Here is a 22643-nt window from a genome sequence, read left to right as displayed (position 1 = left end):
TGTTGGAAATGTTTATTTGAACAGTAAGCTCATGATTTGAATATTTGTAATCCATGCTTAAATTTACAGGCCAGATGAACTTTTTGGCACAGAATGGCAACCATAAGTAGGATTTTCTGAAAAGCTTTACAAAATTTTAAGCCATTTGCATAGCTTATATAATTTAGAGGCAAAAAAATGTGTTCTGTCTTATTGCTTTATACCTTTAAAATGTTCCTTATTTGTCCTCTCAATTTATGTACATTTGCTACTTTACGTCCTATAGTAATGTGCATTTTAAAGCTCAGTTAGGTCATTGAACGAGTATATGAAGACTTCAAAAAATGCAGTGGCCCAGACGCTGGAGTGGTTTTCCTCCATGTTCAATTCAAATGAGTTTACTCCATATTGACTTCTAATGCTGAAAGGCCACCCATCTTGTAGGCTGGGCGGTCGCTGAGCCGAGCAAAAAGGAACGCTTTCTTAAATGATGCTAATCAGTCCGGAGGGGCCTGGCCTCCATCCTTCATCAGTTTTCTGTAATTCAGATGTGCTGAGAACCTGAAATTAAACGTGTCAGTGTGTGTGCATGTGTGTATGTGCGCTGCAGGGGTGTGGGGGGTTAAGGAGAACCAAATTAGTGGATGGGAGAAATAACTGAAGCCGTGGCTTTCTCTTGGGCTCCACGTTGGTGAATGTCAAGATGATTTAGCTTCTTCTCTATTTGCTGTCTGCCTGAAAAGTCCAGCCCTCCTAAGATTGCAGGGGTTTCTGCTAGCCATTTGATGAAGGTATACCTTTATTGAGTCAATCAGAGCCTATAGGCAAAGTGTCAGTATGTGTGTGTGTGTGTTCTTGTATGTGTGTGTGCAGACGCCAGTTGGGCGAACAGCTGAACCATGGCGCAGCCCCCTGCCCCTCGTAGGCCTTGGCAGTTAGCGGTGTGAAAAAGCCCACTCTTTGAGGGCATTATATAGATTAATGTGGTGTGCCTGGGGCTTCCAGCGACACCTCACCAGGGAGGCCGTACGGCAGATCTGGGGGCTGACGGGCGTTAAGGGGGGACCGTGGAGGACTGGGGGGAGCAGAGCCCCGTCCTGGGGAAGGCAAACAGAGGCTTCTGGCCTGGGTATTGGGGGGATTGTGTGGGGCTTGTGTGACCTGCGATGGGCATCATCTGGCCCAGGCGGCTCGTTATAGGACCCTGCTCTCCTCAGCCAAGCAGCTCCACTGTCTGGACCTCTGTTTCAGCCAACTGAGACACTTCCTTTCACACACACACACACACACACACACACACACACACACACACACACACACACACACACACACACACACACACACACACACACACACACACACACACACACACACACACACACACACACACACACTGCTCCAACTTCCCGCACACACACACTCACACGCTACTCCTACTCTACACGTACACACACACTGCTCCAACTTCCCGCACACACACACTCACACGCTACTCCTACTCTACACGTACGCACGCACGCACGCACGCACGCACGCACACACACACATTGACATAAGAATACATGCTAATACACTCATCAGTGCATACTTACAGAGAACAAAGGACTGTGCTGTGTAACCCTATATTCATTGTAATAAACAGAAATATCCAATGTGAATGTTCTTGTATCAAATAGTCAACAGTAGTTAGTCTGAACCATGTATCAGATTATCTCACACACACACACACACACACACACACACACACACACACACACACACACACACACACACACACACACACACACACACACACACACACACACACACACACACACACACACACACACACACACACACACACACACACACACTGTATCCCTCTTAAGATCTGTATGTGTAAAAGAAAGTAGAAAAGAACAACAGAGTACTAATCTTTCTAAGTTGGAATAAAATCTTGCCTACTTAAACAGCACATGAAGAACAACAACGGTCCCATTGTTGTCTCTCTGGTGATTGTTAATGTTTCCGAATCTCTGATTTCATAACCTCACTTTCTATAGTGAAAATGTGGAGATTTATTATCAGGATTTTACCACATTCCATTCAAGATTAGGCACATCTGGTATTGTGTGTTTGATTTGGTTTATATCAAATTGTGTATACAGTATATACCTGAGACACATGGATATTTGTGGGTCTCTATATACCTCTCTATCCATGCATGTGTGTGTGTGTGTGTCTATCTGTGCGTGTGTGTGTGTCTATCTGTGTTTTTTGTGTGTGTGTGTGTCTATCTGTGTGTGTGTGTGTGTGTGTGTGTGTGTGTGTGTGTGTGTGTGTGTGTGTGTGTGTGTGTGTGTGTGTGTGTGTGTGTGTGTGTGTGTGTGTGTGTGTGTGTGTGTGTGTATGTGTGTGTCTATCTGTGCGTGTGTGTGTGTGTGTGTGTGTGTGTGTGTGTGTGTGTGTGTGTGTGTGTGTGTGTGTGTGTGTCTATCTGTGTGTGTGTGTGTGATTGTTCTAGCAGGAGCGCTCCTTAAATAACCTACTTTTGTCTGACAACAGCATTAGTTGTAGAGGTGCACATATGCAAAAAGCTATTTGGAAAGGCATCCTCGTTGCTGTCAGCTTTTATTATGCGGGAAGGTGTCATGTTTGTAACGAAGCTGAGTGCAGATGGCAGAGTGGAAGAAATGGATCACTAATTTTAACAATGATTAATGAACAGAGATGGAAAATGAATTACATTGGACTATTGGAGGCAAGGAATATTTGCAGTTAAAATGTTAACTTTCTCTGCCAGGCTGGTGTAGTATTGGGAAGGGGAATGAGTGTGTGTAGTGTGTGTAGTGTCTATAGTGTGTGTAAAATCAACACTTGTCTGCTCTTGACTGCCATTCCCCTGCTTAAACACTGCATGTGCTATACACATTGTTTTCACCCCCTGTGTATCACGCTAGCATTAAAAGAACACAATGCTTAATAGGATAAACACAGCAAAGGTTATCCTGTCTAAAAATGTTATAGTATTTCCTGCATGCTCTGGAATCAAGCCACTGTGTACGTCTATACATTCTGGAGAACTAGTGAGGTAGAAGTCCTTCACCCCTTTGCCTTTTTGGCAGTTACCGTATGGCCCAAATCTCACACCATCGTTGACCACACCGCTACCCGCCCTAGTACCAATTATTGGCTACGCCATGACTGTTGGGCTGACTCTTTCTAAGACAGGAGAGGTGAGCTACTCAACTCAACCCCTCTCAAAGGAACATCTGAAAGACCCCAGAGTAGCAAAGTCTCATCCATGACAAACAGGATTCTGAGAGCAGGAGTTGTCTCTCTCTGTTTCTTTACTTTTTTTTTTCTTCTCCTCTCCTTTTTTTGTTGCTCCCAGTCTTGCGTCTCTACCGGGGCTTGCAGGGTGGGCGGCTTGTGCGATCCTGCATAGTAGGTATATGTGAACTATTTTGAATTTAATTAAGCTCCTGATGGGAAATAGTTAAAGGGGGAAAAACAACTTCTGGAAACAATGTGAGTGTGCGCAGAGGAGATCTCACGTTACCCAGCATATGCTAAGCACTCAGAAAACATACACAATGCCTTTGGTGAACAAGGTAGGGGAAATGCTCCTGGGAGCCAATTTAGAATGTGACTTAAGGCAAGTGTGCCTTTGTGTGTGCTCACGTGTGTGTGTGTGTGTCTTTTCCTATTGAAATAGTAGTGGGGATAAGAATTCCCCTTGCAGGCTCCTGGGGTGGCCTCCTTTGAGAACCACATCTGTGCCCCTCTGCCCCAGCTCCCCTGCCCCACTCACTCTGACTCGACGTGAGGCCGCAACCCAAACCCACTCACTGAGTTACGCTCTACTATAGAGGGAGAGCAGGACGTGTAGTTCACGTGCCTCATGCCGACCTGATTGTTTGTCTTGTGTGAAGCGGCGGGCCTTTAAAGTAGGATTGCGTAACATTCTGAGCGCTGAAGGTTTGTTTCGCATTTTGTAACGCCTGTCATTTTGGAGGACCTAGCCTCGGTTTCGATTATCAAACGTAAATGTAACCCTTCTCAGTGTTTTCCCCCCCGTACCATATGCCATGAACCATACCTGTTCTTACTGTCATTATAACACCTGAATTTTGTTTAGGCTTCTCTGTGTAACGACTGTACTTGTACTACTGTACTTGCACTAGTTCGCAGAATTCTATGAAAATGATCAAATGTTTGGAAAGTATTTACTGTAATGGGTATGTTGGTGTTGTTTTCTCTGTCGCCATTGTGCACTCTTGTCAAACTTCAATAGCACCGGCACTGAATGTCCTGGTTTGTCTGCTTTGTTTACAGGCGCTTGTCTCCCCCCCCCCCCCCTCTGCAAACCTGTCTGTGTTCTTCCTGAGCTACGTCGGTGAGGTGGCAGTACTGCAGGTATGGATTAGTGGCACCCCGATTGATCACGTAAAGAGCAGGATATTAAAGATGTCTGTCACACTCCCCCTCCTCTGGCATGGTTCTGGGGTGGAATTGAACAAGTGAATGTGAACTTTTCAGCTCAACGCTGTCACCTCCCCTAATCAGGAAGTGAAATCTGTAGCACAGCACTCTCATTTAACTTTCCTAGATCCCCCCCCCCCCCCCCCCCGACCCAAAAGAAAAAATAACAATTGCGCTGGAAGTAATGTGATTTCTAAATAAACGCCCGCCTGTCAAAAGCCGAGATGCATTTACTTCCCCAATGTAGCTCAAGGAGACAATTAGCAAACAGAGGTGACACGGTAAACAGGTGCACCCATTATTTCTGGAGCTGATGGCGATATATCCCCATCTCTGAGACTGATGGTAGATCATGTGACATGGAGGGTGAAGGATCTGTCTGCATCAGGGCTCGGCTGACGGGGTCTGCCAGCAGTTTGCAATGTCCTCCTCACCATCACTATCATCATCATCTCAAAATATGTACTCTCTCTCTCTTTACCGTCACAACGTATAGGTTAGATCATGTCTGTCCTCTATGTTTTTCATACCATCTCTTTTCTCATCGCCCGTTCTTTTCTCTTTCTCACTCTGTACATCTCTTTTTCTTGCATGTTCTCCCTTTTCCTTACCCACAATTCCTTCCCTGGAGTTATTGACAAGGTTTTCTTTTATTTTAATTCAAAGTAGACCGTCGTCCAGTGAGAGAGGTCAAGCCGGTTTGTAAAAATGGATTGCTTGTAAAGTGCTAATCAATGGAAACCTTTTTTCTTGAAGCTGGAAAATTCTAGCTATAACATTTATTGAAAAAATATTCTACTGTTTGAACTTGAATTATATGACAGCTGTCTTATATACCCCGCAGGACTCCGAAGTCAAAGTATCCGACAGCCTTTATACACTATACAATACACTAATGATGCTATACTTTTTATTATTTGAAAATTTTGTTCATTATATATATATATTTTTAAATATAGAGCAATCCAAAAGTATTTCAATCTAAGATTATGTGAAATGCCATATTTCTAAAATATGTGCTATGTTGTAACAGTGTAACAGCCTTGGTAATTGTCGCTGGTGTTTTGGACTGCATTTGCATGCTGAGATGTATAAATCTGATCTAAAATAGTGAGTCAGTCTTTTGGCTTGTGCGGCATCAGAGGTATGTGAGACAGATCTCAGTCATATTGGATCCATCGCAAACACATGTTCTCTCTGACGCATTCTCACACAAGGCACATATGCACACAATCGTCAGGCTTTCTCCAAATGATATCTGGGCCATCACAAGTACAGGGACTAGCTACAAAGAGGATTCCATAAATACGTACCGTACTCACCTACTCTCTCCCCTCCAGCATGTGCTATTGACGTTCCACAGACATGATGTAAAAGAGGAAGGTCGAGTCTATTTGGATCGTTTAGGGACGTTGAGACAGCAGAAGGGTTCACTTATGGGTTAGTTTATAGCAGTTTGATCCGTACGACGGGACTTTTTCCACCCTAGCCTTTGGATGGATTCAGTTAGTTCAGCCTGTCACTGTTGTGAGAATACATCCTGCTGTTAGAAATATGACATGATTGGCATCCAAGGGACACATTTTGTCTCTGACAGTTTTGACAGAATTAGTTGAAGGAGCGACAGTCTTGATAAGGAGTTATAATGATAATAATTATTTTGCTTTTTTTTATTTTTTATTGCAGCATAATTATTGAAGAGGTTCATGTAGTCATCGCTGTAATCAGTAAAGAGAGCTCACAGAAAATCCACAGGGAAACAGATGGTACTTAGTTGTTGTTTTTTTTAAATATATTGAACTAGTAAACTTAGTACCAGGATGAGGATGAGGACAATCAAAAGGAGAAATTATCAAATTAAAATCTCTTCACCCTCAAAAAATAAATAAATAAATGAGATTCACATGCATAATTAGGACTGGTTGGTGTCCTTTGCCAAAGCCACCCAATCAACCCTCAACACACTGTACCGATAGGAAGAAATGCACAAAAAGCTCTTCAACTCAAAGAGCGGTATTTAACCATTAAACCCTGACCCCTTGACTTTGTCTATTAGCATAGAGTGGATTGCATTGGTCGTTCGCACGCAATCGGCACGAATAAGGTCACCGTTTGTTAGTTTCACTCTTTTGGGATCCGCCTACGCGGCGTCCACCCGGACTTTTGCTGGTGCCCAGGCCTCGGATATGTTTTTTTAAAAATGATTATTTATTTTATTGTGCACGACCAGTGAGGAAGAAAAAGGCTCTTGCTTTCCAGGGTCGGAGCGATCGGAACACGGAGGCTGCTGCCCTACATTCCTGACTAATTGTATAATTGGAAAAGCTCTCCAAATGACCCCCCCCCCCCCCCCCCCCTTTCGCGCTGATCTTCCCAGCGCTTCCCCCCTTCAAAGCAAATCACAAAAGAGCATTTTGGGAATAATAATAATTGTAAAAAGCGTCCATTATTAATCTCGTTTACCACCACCACCGCTGCTGATACTCTTGCTACCACACATAGCACTCATACTCATTGGGAGCCAGCCCACCAATAGCGGCAACTTTTCTCTGACCAATATCAGCCATAGTCAAAGTACAACCTGTGGACGACCCTGGAACTAGCCTACTCACCACATTATTTTGGGATGGCCCTGCCTTTAGTGAAAAAGTCTGTGTATAAACTTTTTAAAATGTTGCCTCACTGGCATATAACTGATGATCTATCTACCTGTGAGCTGTCATTGCTTTCATATTTTACTGTTACACCCGTGCTCCTGGCTGAATTGGATTTTTCGATTTATGGCCTCTCTTACCCGCCTTTCATTTCCATGGATACGGAGGGACAGCGGGATGATTTCTGAGGTCGACGGCTCAAACAGGATTCCAAAGTGCCTTTAAAACGAATCTCTTAATTAACCCTATTGATCAGTAAAAAAATAGAGGCAAATGTGATTTGCATACACTGAGAGTGATCAATGCATTAACTCGTTTTCTTTTTTTCCCCCCAAAATCTGATTTCCTCAGTTTTCAAAGTGAGCGAAGGAGAGTTCAGTCTAATGTGGATCGATCCTGCATCTTGCAGACCGGAATACAAAGCATTTTATTAGTCACTGAAGAGTGAAACATATCAGGAAGACTTTTGTCTGAAGTCTGATATGTCAGATTCTTTTCTCACTTAACCAAACATTGAAAGTACTCATCCAGTCTCTCTACCTCGCTTATACTCTGTAACAACAGGAATGATCATAAATCACAGATTTGCTTTGGGAACATGAGATTTAAACAATACTCTATTTGTAAGCTGAATGGAACACATATTAGAAAGGTAATATTTATTCAGGGAAAACAACATTTGTTTCTCTTTTTATTTAGTGAAAAGCAACAGCAAAAAACACCACCCCCACCACCACCTACAACAACAGGAAGAAAAAACTAAAGGTGTTAAGCAGTATGCTGCTTTTTCCCAAGAGCAGCTTATTATAGAGTATTGATTTATAAGGCTTTAAACGTGATCCTCCATGCTCAAGTCAAGGGCAGGGAGAGATGGCTGCAGTCAGGCTACATGACAATCATCGGGTGCTGCAGAAAGCCTGTTTCTGAATAGTTTTGGAACACAAAAGGGTAATTGTTTTAGCCCAGATGTTGCTTTCGCACAACAAGCAGGATACAATGTTCCTACTGAGCTGATGAGCCCAATCAGTGAAATGATTAAAAATTGATTTTGTCCCTGTAATTACAGTATGTAAACTACTTAGCCAGGATTGCAAAGGAAGTGATTTTCTAATTACGTATATACTCTGGTGTCTAATGATTGGTTTTTTGAAGTAATGAAGAGAGGGTCCTAACGACTCCTCTGTGTTCTGTTGTTTAAGAAAAAAAAAAGAGACCATCGTTAGGGCAAGGCATCAGGCAGACAAAGAGCTCAAATTGAATTTTCGCCAGCGCTAACATGCACAGATTCTGTTTGTTAGCATGCGATCTGGACGCTAATGTTGGCCATGACTTCTGCGGGGTCACCAGTCCAACAATCTGGACCCTCCAATTAAAACCTCCAGAGTTTATGATGTCATTGTCACCCCCAACACTCCCGCCGTTGGCCCCCACTTCTCTCACACACACACACACACCGAAGAAATACATCTCAATCTTAACCAGACAACAACCACAGCAGTATTTTCATCTTGTAGCATTTAGCAACTCAATATGGTGAGACAGGAATGTAATATTAGAAAGACTATCCTGTCCTTCAGTTCATCAGAGGTGATGCTATCCAAACGCAGCAGTAGCGGTGAGTGGGTAAAATCACCGGGGAAGCCAAGCCAGAAAACAAACGCAGCAGTAGCGGTGAGTGGGTAAAATCACCGGGGAAGCCAAGCCAGAAAACAAACGCAGCAGTAGCGGTGAGTGGGTAAAATCACCGGGGAAGCCAAGCCAGAAAACAAACGCAGCAGTAGCGGTGAGTGGGTAAAATCACCGGGGAAGCCAAGCCAGAAAACAAACGCAGCAGTAGCGGTGAGTGGGTAAAATCACCGGGGAAGCCAAGCCAGAAAACAAACGCAGCAGTAGCGGTGAGTGGGTAAAATCACCGGGGAAGCCAAGCCAGAAAACAAACGCAGCAGTAGCGGTGAGTGGGTAAAATCACCGGGGAAGCCAAGCCAGAAAACAAACGCAGCAGTAGCGGTGAGTGGGTAAAATCACCGGGGAAGCCAAGCCAGAAAACAAACGCAGCAGTAGCGGTGAGTGGGTAAAATCACCGGGGAAGCCAAGCCAGAAAACAAACGCAGCAGTAGAGGTGAGTGGGTAAAATCACCGGGGAAGCCAAGCCAGAAAACAAACGCAGATTACAACCTCTGTGTTGTGATAATTGCGTTGTTTGCTCTATAACCTGTTAGTTCACATGCCTTGCCACCGTAATATATAGACTGAAGGCCGAGACGATAAGAAGACACAGTGGCAGAATAAATTCAACCACACCTTTGTTTCATCACTAAACCGGAGAGCAACATCTGTCCCGTGAAGTCCACAAAGCATATTGCATGTAACAAACAGTTACCTGACCTACAGAATGGTCAAGCAAGTTAATGTTTCCAACATTTTCGGACGACTAAACAACTATTGATTTAGAACCATGGAGAGTTACCTCATGTCGCAAAGAAAACAGGAGCTGCCTCCACTATTCCAGCACCATTTCAACTTCAACATTTTAACATCATCAAATCATCTATGCTTTGACTCACCCTACTTGTAGGGTTGATGAAACGGTCTATGAAACGGTCTATGACTCTTTCATACATACTCCCTTCAAAGAACAGCGCAAACTGGCTCTAACCAGAATAGAAATAGTGGTGGGAGGCCCTGGTGCACAACTGAGCAAGAGGACAATTACATTAGAGTGTCTAGTTTGAGAAACATACACCTCACAAGTCCTCAACTGGCATCTTCATTAAATAGTACCCGCAAAACACCAGTCTCAACGTCAACAGTAAAGAGGCGACTCTGGGATGCTGGCCTTCTAGGCAGAATTGCAAAGAAATCATCAGTTTCTTGGCAATTTCTCGCATGGAATAGCCTTCATTTCTCAGAAAAATAATAGACTGACGAGTTTCAGAAGAAAGGTATTTGTTTCTGGCCATTTTGAGCCTGTAATCAAACCCACAAATGCTGATTCTCCAGATACTCAACTAGTCTAAAGAAGGCCAGTTTTATTGCTTATTTAATCAGTACAACAGTTTTCAGCTGTGTTAATATAATTGCAAAAGAGTTTTCTAATGATCAATTAGCCTTTTAAAATGATACACCTACTCATTCAAGGGTTTTTCATTATTTTTACTATTTTCTACATTGTAGAATAATAGTTTAGACATCAAAACTATGAAATAACACATATAGAATCATGTTTATTTTATATTTTATATTTGAGATTATTCAAATAGCCACCCTTTGCCTTGATGACATCTTTGCAAACTCTTGGCATTCTCTCAACCAGCTTCATGAGGTTTCTTTCCTTCTTAATGTGTGTGTGCCAATCAGTGACAAGGCAGGGGTGGTATACAGAAGATAGCCCTATTTGGCAAAATACCGTACATATTATGGCAAGAACAGTTAAAATTAGCTAAGATAATCGACAGTCCATCATTACTTTAAGACATGAAGGTCAGGCAATACGGAAAATTTCAAGAACTATGAAAGTTTCTTCTAGTACAGTCACAATAACCATCAAGTACTATGATGAAACTGTCTCTCATGAAGATCGCCACAGGAAAGGAAAACCCAGAGATTCCTCTGCTGCAGAGGATACGTTCATTAGAGTTACTGCAACTCAACTATTCAGAGGAGACTGCATGAATCAGGCCTTCATGGTCTAATTGCTGCAAAGAAACCACTACCAAAGGACACCATTATGAAGATGAGACTTGCTTCGGCCAAGAAACACGAGCAATGGACATTAGACAGGTGGAAATCTGTCCTTTGGTGTGATGAGTCCAAATTTGAGATTTTTGGTTTCAACCGCTGTGTCTTTGTGAGACACAGGGTATGTGAACAGATCATCTCCGCATGTGTGGATCCCACCGTGAAGCATGGAGGAAGAGGTGTGATGGTGTGGGGGTGCTTTGCTGGTGACACTGTCTTTGATTTATTTAGTATTCAAGGCACACTTAACCAGCATGGCTACCACAGCATTCTGGAGCGATTAGTGGGACTGTCATTTATTTTTCAACATGACAATGACCCAACAAACCTACAGGCTGTGTAAGGGCTATTTGACCAAGAAGGAGAGTGATTGAGTGCTGCATCAGATGACCTGGCCTCCACAATCACCCAAACTCAACCCAATTCAGTTGGTTTGGGATGAGTTGGACAGAAGAGTGAAGGAAAAGCAGCCAACAAGTGCTCAGCATATGTGGGAACTCCTTCAAGACTTTTGGAAAAGCATTCCAGGTGAAGCTGGTTGAAAGAATGCCAAGAGTGTGCAAAGCTGTCATCAAGGCAAAGGGTGGCTACTTTGAAGAATCTCAAATATAAAATATATTTTGATTTGTTTAACACTTTTTTTGGTAACTACATGATTCCATGAGTTATTTCTCTTCTTGATATCTTTACTATTATTCTACAACGTAGAAAATATTAAAAAGAAAGAAAAACCCTTGAATGATTAGGTGTGTCCAGACTTTTGACTGGTTCTGTATATATATGTACAGTATATATATTTTTTAAAAATGTGTATGTTTTTTTGGGAAGCCTGGCTTCCCTTGGCGTCCATCAATACACATCACTGAATATACTAACCATGATGTACTGTATCTTTGGGTGTCAGTGTGCCATTAGTATTTTCACTGACCTTAATACTCCTTTAAATGTATCATTAACACTTCTTTATCTTTTATTCCATTGTTCTAACTCTTTAAAGTATAAGGATCATAAGAGGTTCAGACTCTCTGTCCTCTCTGGCTCCCTTGTAGAATCACAAGCTCTGAACTGTTCCAGGTCACACGGCTTTTTATTGTCAGTGCATGAACTTCTGATACAGATTTGACCTAGAATGGAGGCCATGTGTAATATGGGCAAATCTAAAAAGGGTTTCAGGGTTTTACCAGGGGAAATAGAGAGATAAATCTCATGGGACGTGATGTATTATGAAGAAAACACAAATCATAGCCACTCAAAATATGTCATTATATCAGTCCTGCTCTTCACTCTTTAGCAACAAACGCAGTACTTTGGAAATCGTTTTCATTGAACAGGACAGAAAATAACTAACTGGAAAGGTCTGGTTACTGTTGTGCTCATGTGGTTTTAGATTTTGGTACATTTTTTGGTGACACAAATCCAGATTCATTACAGTGATCCAAAACTTAAGAGTGAGAAAATAAAACTAGGAGAAAAAAAAAACACTGAAATGCTGCCAGTATCAAACGGTTCTTTTCAGACACAGTTGATTGTAAGAGAAGCTGATAGCACAGCCAGCACAACCTATTAATAATTCATTTAGTTAGGCTATGATCTATCATTTTGTACCTTTTGACATGCGATATTGAAATTTAATATTGCATCAATACAAATGATGTATTGCCAGTCGGCCCAAGGATGTGGATTGCAAAGAGATCTCAGAACGTCTTTTGAGTTCCTTCTCTATTCAAAGTGACATTGTACTAGAGCAGAGAAGCAGAAGAAACGCATCCATCTTTCTGCAGCTTTGATATGTATGTTTAAAAATGACATCTTAAAAAACTTCTTTCCTCTACCCAAAGTCGTGTCTGAGAAGGGAAGAAAGGGAAGCGAAGGGAACATGACAGTGGTGTTTAGGGGAGACATCTTATGTTGTAAGGATCTTTGACATACTGTTTAGTTTCATGAAATCCCCTGGCAAAACTCTGGAGCTCGCTATGAGGGAGTGTTTGGTGCGACGTCTGTAGTCTAGGCTGTAGACTAGCCTATTTCTCGATTACTGTATATTCATACATTTCCTAGTTTATCGTTCAATCCGTCTTTACTGTTTACTAACTAACCTCTAAATCCCTAAGATGATGCCAACCCATGTTTCTCAAGTTTTATTCTCTCTCAACGTTTTCTTGTAATGCGATAGACAACATGTATTTGATTGTATTGAACTGAGATCCTGATCTGTTTTTATCTGTGGTGCTAATGATTTCCTGTTTGTGCGATATTTATGATGCTGCTCTTGGAGACGAGTCTGTTGGTGTGTCATTAACACTCTCTCTCTCTCTCTCTCTCTCTCTCTCTCTCTCTCTCTCTCTCTCTCTCTCTCTCTCTGTTATTTGCTTCTCCAGTGATCTACGGATGTCAATTAGAAGACCCAAGAAAACACATTAGGTGAGGAACTATGCTTACTGTATTTCTGTTATACCACGTAGAGGTGAGACTGAGAAATTGGACCCAACTGACATTTCCATATTCCCCATTTATCTCAAAAACAACACCCATCTACAATTTGAATTGATTTATTTTTTAGGGACTATACCAGTTTAAATGGCTTCGGTTTGGCTCGTGGTGTGCGTCAGCATCAAACGCAGTGCAGGTTGTCAGGTTAGTGTCCTGGGCCTGTGACAATGGGAGAGGGATGTCATGTGAGGAGGTGCTTTGGGGCTCTGTGGGGCCTCTCCCTGTGCCTTATGCTTATTAGTCTACCTGCGAGGGCCTTCTCTGGAGGTGTGTGGGGCAACACCTAGGCAGGAGGGATCCTCTGTGACAGATGACCTCTGTCTGTCGTTCGCCAGACTCACACCTCACTCTGAGAGGCTGACAGTCAGACAGAGCCCAGGTGGACTTCAGCTGGCTCACCCAGGGCTTGTTGTCAGTGAGGGATCTCCTCACTAGCTCTGGGTTGTCTCAATGGAGGACTGGCCGTGCTATGTGTGTATTTGTGTGAGGGATGTTTGTGCGTTTGCCGTCTAAGGGGGGACAGACTGTTGACACACTTCATATTTCAAAATGTAGGACTGCGGAAAGAAATGAAGATTGATGTGGAAACACGTCTTATAGCAGTAAATATATTATAATTTACACGTATGTGACACATCTCACAAGCATACTGTATATGCATACGCATGATCAAAAACCCGCACATATTCACAGGGGGCTCAGATGTTATTAAAGCTATATGATGTAATTGCATTTGATCTCAAATAAACACAAATTCAGTCCATCTCCCACATAAAGATGGCAGATGTGATGGATGATCATATTAGCGCCAGGGGCAACATTAGATTTGCTCAAAATTATTGATCTTTTGTTTGCGAGCCAAGTCGGCAATAAATAACCGTATAAGAGAGATGTGACTCATTATCGCCGTGCCAACTGACAGACCTCTGTCAAAACAACTCTCCTACCTCGCCACTCTCCTCTCTAACTGGATGGGTTTAGTCCACTTTTAATTGTCAAACTATTACTATCTGATTCGCTGTGAATGTTAATACCACACAGATAGCTGGTATTATTCAATATTTTATACACACGCATTCAGAGGTTTTCTGTTTTATCCCTACCTTAGTGAAAAAAAATCCTTTTATCACACAATGGGTAATTTATATCCATTACCAACATTTTCAATCCTTTTCAGTGCTGCTGTCAGTGCCTTTGGCGCAGTCATGATTAATGTGATCTAATAATAGTATGCCATTATATTTCCTTTAGTAAAACATATACCAACATCCTATTCAGCTCCACCAAATTCATTGCCTCTTAAAATATTTGTCCTTCTTCAGTTAAAAAATGGGAACGCTGTTTTCTCTCAGGAGATGATTACGGAGGTTTTTAGTGAGAATGGTTTCCTATTTCCGCTCTTATGACTTTGTGTGAGTTTGATGAGTGGTGGCAAGATGGTGGTGGTGTGAGGTGATTTGGACATGTGTGAGTCTTCTCACGCTGCAGGTAACACAACACTGCTTCCCTGCCTCCATTGTTCACTAGTGGCTTTGTGTTCGATCAGAGTGAGGGACATGCGAGCTTCAAGCGCACGGCAATCGTTTATCATTTTAGACGCACACTGAGTGGTTCTAGACATTATGTTCAATCATCAAACCTACAGCCTATGGGTTAAAAATATAATTGAAATATGATCTCATATAAAATGTTATGTTTCTTTTATTTTCTCCACGAATAGTCTACACGTGTTGGTGATCAAACTTCAAGAACATTGTGGTTTCATACGGTAAGAGTCCTTCAAAACGTAGATAGATTCATGTAAATTGACCGAGACAATGATTTCCTGGTTGGGATAGGATGGGGGGGATGAGGGGTTGGGGGGTAATGGAGGGGCAGCATACTGACTCTGTTTGGAGCGACTGGAGGATTTGGGGGAGATGTGGAGCGGTCCAAGACTGGGCTCCCGTCCCACCCAGCCGGACGGTCTGAGCCAGCCTGCCACTCGTGGGGGCACGTTTCTGACTGGGGTGCCAACAACCTCCCCCGCTCGCTCCCCAAAGAGGGTTAACCCTTACTGGGTTCTTAGACTTGTATCCAGAATGAACAGGTGGTCGGACAAAACATGGGCATCAATTTCCTCATGACTTATCCCAGTGTGGGTAGAGGGGGAGGGAGAGATAGATCGGGAGACTGTAACTGAGGGAAAGGAAGAGATAGAGGACAGAGACAGATAGCGAGACACAGAAAGGAAGCTTGTGCATGTGTGTGTGTTACTATCTTGGTTTTGTTTATTACTCGTGTTGTTGGTGGTATGGACCAGCTTGTGGAGGGTCCCACCACTGTGTGAAATTGACATCAGATGGCCGTGATGACTAGAACAATATCACATCTCGTTTCCATTTAGCAAGGGGCAGCTGAGGCGGGCAGGTGGGGGGGGTGGGGGGGGGTGGGGGGGGGCACCTGACCCCGGAGTCAAACCACACTCCGACCTCCACTCTCCCAGAACCAAGCACAGCTGTTAACACTTTACATCAAAAACACTCTTTTCACCCCGCATATGTATTTTTCCATTCTCAAATGCTATGGTCCAGAATTGATCCTACTCCATTAAGGATAACGTGTATTGAGCCACAGCTTTTTTTTATTTGATTTTTTTTGTCTCAAGTATCCGGTTCCAAGCAGAGAAAATCAAACGAAACCATTTCAAAGCCAAACAATATGGGCCGGAGTTTAGTGTATCTGAACAATGCACACACTGCACATGCCTCTGACCACACAATTCATCCAGCCCTCTGTAGTTCGGATAGCTGTGGTCACTTAGACATGTCAAGATCAAACACTCGACTGCGTTCAACACTGTTGTTCTTGTTATGGTGGGAGGTCTTTGTTTAGTAGGACGCAAGCAGAGAGTAACCAATAAACAGTTGGCGAAAACAGTCTTTCTGAGTCAGCATATTTACTAATGTCTGATTACATTCCTAGACAAAAAGCTTGTCGGTTGTAAATAACATACTGTCAAAATGTTATTTACCGACTTTGATATGCACTCCATGTGATGAATATTTTCTGCATGTTTTATGTGCATGAAAGAAACGTTCCCTCTGGTACTGTACGGGGACCAAGACTGGAAGGTTACTGTTGAAAAGTACCTTTTTTATGTCCTCATAAATGGATCAGTCAAAGGAGAGATTGAGACGGATAGATAACAGAGGAGAGGAGGGATTGTGTACTGGGGTTATTACCATTCAGTGGACTCACCTTTTCCTCCTCTAGCTCCTCCCCATCGACTCTCCCTCTTAATAGGGGGAATCCTTCAGGAGGGGGTGAGAGAGGAGGAGGAGGGGGAGGAGGAGGAGGTGGAGGGTGGTGGAGGCTGTGAGCTCAGCAATTTCCTTCCAGGACCCAGAGTAGACCAGACCAGAGCTAAGCAGAGCGTCACAGTCTGGAGTGAGTCAGGCATTTAGAGGGGGGGGTTAAGAGACGGGGAGAGAGCGATCGCGAGGGAAGGAGAGGGGGTAGACAGAGAGGGGTAGAGAGAGTGAGAGAGAGAGAGGGAGGGGGGAAAGAGAGTGGCGCTGACATGGAATAAGCCCCACGCGTCTGGTGGCACCACACAGTTATTCCCATGATGCAATCTGTGTTGGGTGATGATGATGAACATGATGACGATGATGAAGGTGATTATGATAATGATGAGTGCACAGACAACAGTTGTTGTGGCTGCCTCTCAGTTTGCATCATCTGGCCCTATATAAATATACAGACGGCCTACATGGGCATATCAACGCTAATGCCCCTTTAATCCCATAAGTGCTCCGTTATGGCAGAGGTGGGTTAGTCTCTTAAAGTCCAAGCTGGCTCTCCTTCCCTCCATCCTTCCATTCCTCCATCCCTCCTCCCTAATTAGGCACCAGAGGCTCTGACTTGAGGGGCTGTGTGTGGCAACAGCCCTGACCTGAGCTGAGCCTGGGTGGTGGTGGTGGTGGTGGGAGCACACAGGACTGCAGCAACCCAGCCAGGAGGCAGGTCACAGGGGGAGAGTGGCAGGGCAGCAGTGGACACTCTGGAGGTGAGGCCCCTGGCATGCCACACCAAGGTTAGTTCACCTAGCAGCTGTTTCTAACCCGGCCACAGAAAGGCCTTCACCATTACTCCCTGAATATGTTGAGGAGGTGTGGGATAATATGTATCTGTTGATAGCGGGTAAAACACAGTGCCCCGCATGTTGATTTATATCTATTTATATCAAAGCCAGGATGGCTTGTGAGCCTGACACCTAAATATAGTGTGATGGAGTTAGCACCGCCCCCCACCTTCTCCTCTCTGCACCCCCCCCCCCCCCCACCTTCTCCTCTCTGCACCCCCCCCACCTTCTCTGCCACGCCCCCCCCCCCCCACCCCACCTTCTCTGCACCGCCCCCCCACCTTCACCGCCCCTCCCACATTCTCTTCTCTGCACCCCCCCTCCCCTTCTCTGCACTGCTCCCCCACCTTCTCTGCACTGCCTCCCCACCTTCTCTCATCTTTTCCTTTTCTAAATTTGGATGATGACATGAAATGGATTTGCTATAATTCTGTGTATGTGTGTGTGCGTGTGTGTGTGTGTGTGTGTGCGTGTGTGCGTGCGTGCGTGTGTGCGTGCGTGTGTGCGTGCGTGCGTGCGTGTGGGTGTGGGTGTACATAGTTCTGTGGTTATGAAGTGAAGCATTATGGCAAAAATGCTTAAATAATTTAGCGACCACATTATTTTGTAATGCCATTCTTTAGAAGACTCATTCACTCTAATAAATGCGTTGCTGGAAAGTTCTGGGGATTTTGTGGGGCGCCAGTGAGCGATAGCAGCCACCCGACTCCTCGCTCCAGTCTCCCCCTCGATGCTACCATGTGACCTGCGCCATATTCCTCAGGATCAACATTGTGGCCAATTGAGAAAAAAAAAGGCCACATATTTTATTTATGTGTCAAAAGTGCGGTGGAACGATGGAGGGAGGGCGGTATCACTCCATCCGCGTGGATCAATTCTCCCAGATGGAGGGTCCGGATGGTGCACAGAAATGGTAGGGTTATTGATTTATCAAAGAAATACAGTGTGCGTGTTATGCTTAAACGGCCACGTAAACCTGAGCTGTCAGGAGCAGAGAGGCAGAGCGCTGACATTTAGCCACACAAACGGAGCGGATGGATTTACCGCGCCACACGCCCGTCTCAGCCAGATCGTATTCTCTATTGTGAGAGCCTCGGAGAGGCTCACTTATGTAGGGGATTTTTCACATTACACCACAGTGGCATAAAAAAAGTTACCCTCCTCCTTTATTGGAATACATACCTGGCATTAATACAAGGAGTGGGAGGGAGAGAAAAGGCACACAGCGGAGTCTGGGCCATAAAAAGGATAGTTTAACAATTGATCGAGAGCAGTACTGGAAATGGCAGCTGTAAATCAATTTAATCTCCGAGCAGTTAAAGTGCGTTTTCTAATGAGGTTAATGTCACATAATGACCAAATTCCTCCATTTAAAAGATGCCCTCAAGGTGTTGGAAAAAGATAGATGTCGCCGTGCAACATTAACTCGTCATGACGCAGATGACACTGAGGGGAAAAGTTTTCCCACAAGAGGAATGCATGTTTTATCAAAATAATAAAACGTGGAACATTGAAGTGGATGGCGGTTGGGAAAGCAAGCGAGGGAGGGAGGGTTGGGAACACACTGGGCAGGCTAGCACTACAGGACAGAGGCTCAGAAGAGAAGCCATGGCTTTGGAGGAGAGTGAAAAGAGGGAATGACCCATCACTAATACACAGTGAATCGGGTTTGCCCTCCAGGGTTTCGGGGTGTTTATGAATCTCTTATGTCATGGGAGACGATACTGGGAGGGGTGGCGTGCACTTTGCGGAGGGCAGTGAAATGCCAACAGACGTGCCAACACAAAAACAACGGGTAAATGATGAGATCATTATTAGACCCATACAAAGTACTTTACTTTGAATCTAACACAAAACTTACCGTTCTAACATTTGGGCTCTGTCTGTTTTGCAAATCTAAGGCTGAACTACTGTATACGCACAATGTGCACAACCTGAAACTGAAGAAAGGTTCCGATCCACAGGCCAACCATTTATCACCGAGGCCCTAAAGCTATTATCATGATCTAATTAGGTTTAAGATAAGTCTGTGTCCAAGGCTGCCATGTCCCCAATTCTACAAATTCAGAACATCCCAATTTCAAAATGCCACTCACGCTGTAGGTTGAACGAATACAGTAACGACTAATGCAATTTCATACTACGACTTACAGAAGTCCATAAACACGATGACACAGATTTACACACATTAACGCGTACAGTAGTGTGCGTGCATGTTCACAGTTCACTCACTAGAGGCATAATTTTCTCAGCACTGTGCTCTTGCCCCTTCTGTGTTCCTCTCCTCCTGTGCTGTAATGAATTGAGGCGCAGATGAGATGATTTTTTGGGGGATTACACGCAGGCACTGACCTATAAAGAAGCCCTTTAAGGAGACCTATTAATCCACCTGTCCAGAAATACTATATTTATATGTGTATCATAAATCTAGGCTGAGGTAGTCAAATGCCATTTGGATTTACCAACACAGACACGCAATTCATTTTTTTAGCATGATTAGCGACGGTGGTGCGACTGGCTGGCTCAGTGGGTGGCAATGATGACCTGATGTACACCGTGTGCTCATTACACCAACTAACTGCACTGGGTGTGTAAAGAACACACATGCACGTACGTGCACACAAAGTATTTATATATATATATATACATACAGTACAGTATACACATACTCATCAGAGATGGTCCTGCTAACATCGTGGTCTAGCCACGCTTATGTAATTACACTTGTATAATCCGCGTGGCTCAGTTGGTAGAGCTTGGCACTTGCAACGCCAGGGTTGTGGGTTTGATTCCCGCGGGGGACCAGTCGGACAAATGTACGCGCTCAACTACTGTAAGCGTTTCTGTATAAGAGCGTCCTCTTAAATGACTCAAATGTAAATTTTAAAAAAAGTGTTTCTATATTTGTGAAACACTTAACTAAAGATATAGGTCACCCCAGAAATCATGACCTGATGAGATGCGTTTCATTCTCTTTGTCATGCCCCGTTCTCCGTTACTGCAATAGGAAGAGAAATACGATTAAGAATGAGGGCTCTCTTTCACTTACTTACTTCCCTCATCTGATAAAACACAGCTGGATGGCCACAATAAGAAGGGATATAGCATTTACTCCATTTTGATCTGTGCAGGTTTTCTGAAGGGCCACTTTTACCCCGACGAGGGTCTTTCTGTCCTCTTTGATTGATATGTGAAATACGTCTCCCTCTCCGGCTCTAAAGGCAGACCCTGTGTGGGGCTGAAAGGTGCTCATTGTCAAGGCAGGGACACTTTGTCAGGAAACAATACTGTTCCCAAGGCTCGGAGAATGTGTCAAAAAGACAGCCCCCATTGTGTACTTTAGGAACTTTCATTTTGCGTCTGAGGTCATTTTAATCCTGATGAATTTTTATAGACACTGTGGCGTTGAATAGCTAGCCGGTCTAATGCCTAAAAACGAGAGAAAACCCACCCACAGAACCAACTAACAATCCTAAACTTAAAGCATTAAAGGGAGAGTAAAAAGGAGAGGTCTTTGTTGAAGGACACATTGGGGTGTATTTAAGTTCTACAAAGGCCCTCTCCTGAATGGAGCCTGATTTCTGTGACCAGATTTCAAATTCGGGGCCTAAAAATAGCAGCGTTGTGATGAAACAGGGCTTGTAAAAAAGAAAACTCTCATGGGACAGAGAACCTGATGTGAGTTAGACACCCAGGACGCTGAGACGTTGCTACACCGAAGGAAAACAACAAGAAGAGACAGCTGGGGAGTATCTGGTACGATGGAATGATGGAGCATGTTAAATCGCGCAGTGGATTCTTTAACCTTGTTTTTTTTTATCAGTGTTTTTCCAAAACCACACAACGGGGGTGCTGTGTGGATAGAAGGATATTTTTCTAATGTACTTCTCAATAACACATCCCAGGTTGACTCCTAGAATCCACCTTATCCTTATTTAAACAGCCGTTGTTCTTTTCTGGTTGGATGTTTTTGTTGTCTGGCTGCTTCTCGGGCTTCTTTTTCGGCATCAAATTGGAGGCACATTTATGCAAATGCCGTAGACACCTACAACCAGAGGAATATGTGGCAGCTGTAGAGGAGAATTCAATTAAGACACCCCTGAGGTGTGGTAATTGATCCGCCAAACATTTTTTTTTCTTTCTGCCTCTCTCGTTCTTCTCTCCCCCTCTTTTTTTATTGCCTTTTGCCGTTGTTGTCTAATGAAAACCCAAACCCTGTCTCAGGATTGAGGAACGCAAATGCCACAGTGACTCATCAGCAGTTATTTAATGAATGGGAAGCTCTCGATAGGTGCCAATGCTGTGCCCCTTACTAACTCGATCACTTTCTTTCGCTGTTTTATTTTGTCACCCAGTGTTCAATGACTGCTCTTTACGTTATCTAACGTCCGACGTGTCATTTTTGTCCTGATTTTGTTTTGATCTTCGGAACTCCAGAGTGATAAAAGGAGTGTATGAATCTGTCTGTTTTTAAGAAACAAGGCCAATTCAAACAGATGACCTGTTGTCACAGACAGAATGAAGATCCCCACTGAGGATTCATCCCAATGGGAAGTTTATGAAGCCGCCCACCACACTGTAACCCGTGGACTTGTTTTCTCCTTATTCTAGTTGGTTGAAACGTTCTCTTCTACTGACTTTGCTCCGTCACTGTGCTCGCCCTCTCTGTCTTGCCCCTCCCCCTCCTCCTCCTCCTCCTCCTGTACTGAGGTGCAGGGTTCCAAGTGCTCGATGGTGCATTAATACGGACACCTGCTTTGTTCTGGCGGCCGGCGTATCGCCTGTTTCGCCCGCTCCCCCTCTTTTATCATCCTTCTGCGGTTTTGTCTGGAACGGACCTACCTGATCTGAGAGCATGGCTGGCTTGGGTTTCACTCTCACATTCATCTTCAAGGGAGGTGGGCATGCAGGCGGAAAGCTGGGGGTGTAGGGTATGGATGTGTGTGTGTATTGTGTGTGTGAAGGGACTAGTGGTCCACGGGTCTGTCTGAACTTATTCCCCTCTGACTTACATGTGACATGTGTTGTTCTGCCAATGTGGCACGCTGGCTTCAGGTCAGCGGGTTCATCCCCCAGCTTAGGCAGTACATGCAAGAATGGAGCAGTGTTAGAATCCATCCCACGTCCTTGAAAGATTCAGACTAACCCTCCCCTGACTTGTCATTCCATTAAATCCGAAAGAACCAAGAAAA

At 44.0% G+C, this 22643-nt stretch overlaps 1 protein-coding gene across 10 annotated transcripts in view; it reads left to right on the top strand.

Annotated features, from left to right (window-relative positions):
- The window catches only part of LOC129834324 (zinc finger protein 536-like), a 78709-nt gene that overhangs the window by 14365 nt on the left and 41701 nt on the right, over nt 1-22643 (top strand). For 6 of the 10 annotated variants that reach the window (XM_055899216.1, XM_055899213.1, XM_055899210.1 and 3 more), the window contains exon 2: nt 13214-13256. The gene's annotated coding sequence lies outside the window, so the exon portion shown is untranslated. Of the gene's footprint in view, nt 1-4296; nt 4378-13213; nt 13257-22643 lie in introns of all 10 variants that reach the window. The other 4 variants (XM_055899207.1, XM_055899211.1, XM_055899208.1 and 1 more) reach the window with 1 other exon arrangement.

Source organism: Salvelinus fontinalis, chromosome 35 (genome assembly GCF_029448725.1).
Source record: "Salvelinus fontinalis isolate EN_2023a chromosome 35, ASM2944872v1, whole genome shotgun sequence".
Classification (NCBI taxonomy): Eukaryota; Metazoa; Chordata; class Actinopteri; order Salmoniformes; family Salmonidae; genus Salvelinus; species Salvelinus fontinalis.
The sequence above is the reverse complement of the archived record's forward strand: the minus strand, read 5'-3'. Positions and strand labels throughout refer to the sequence as shown.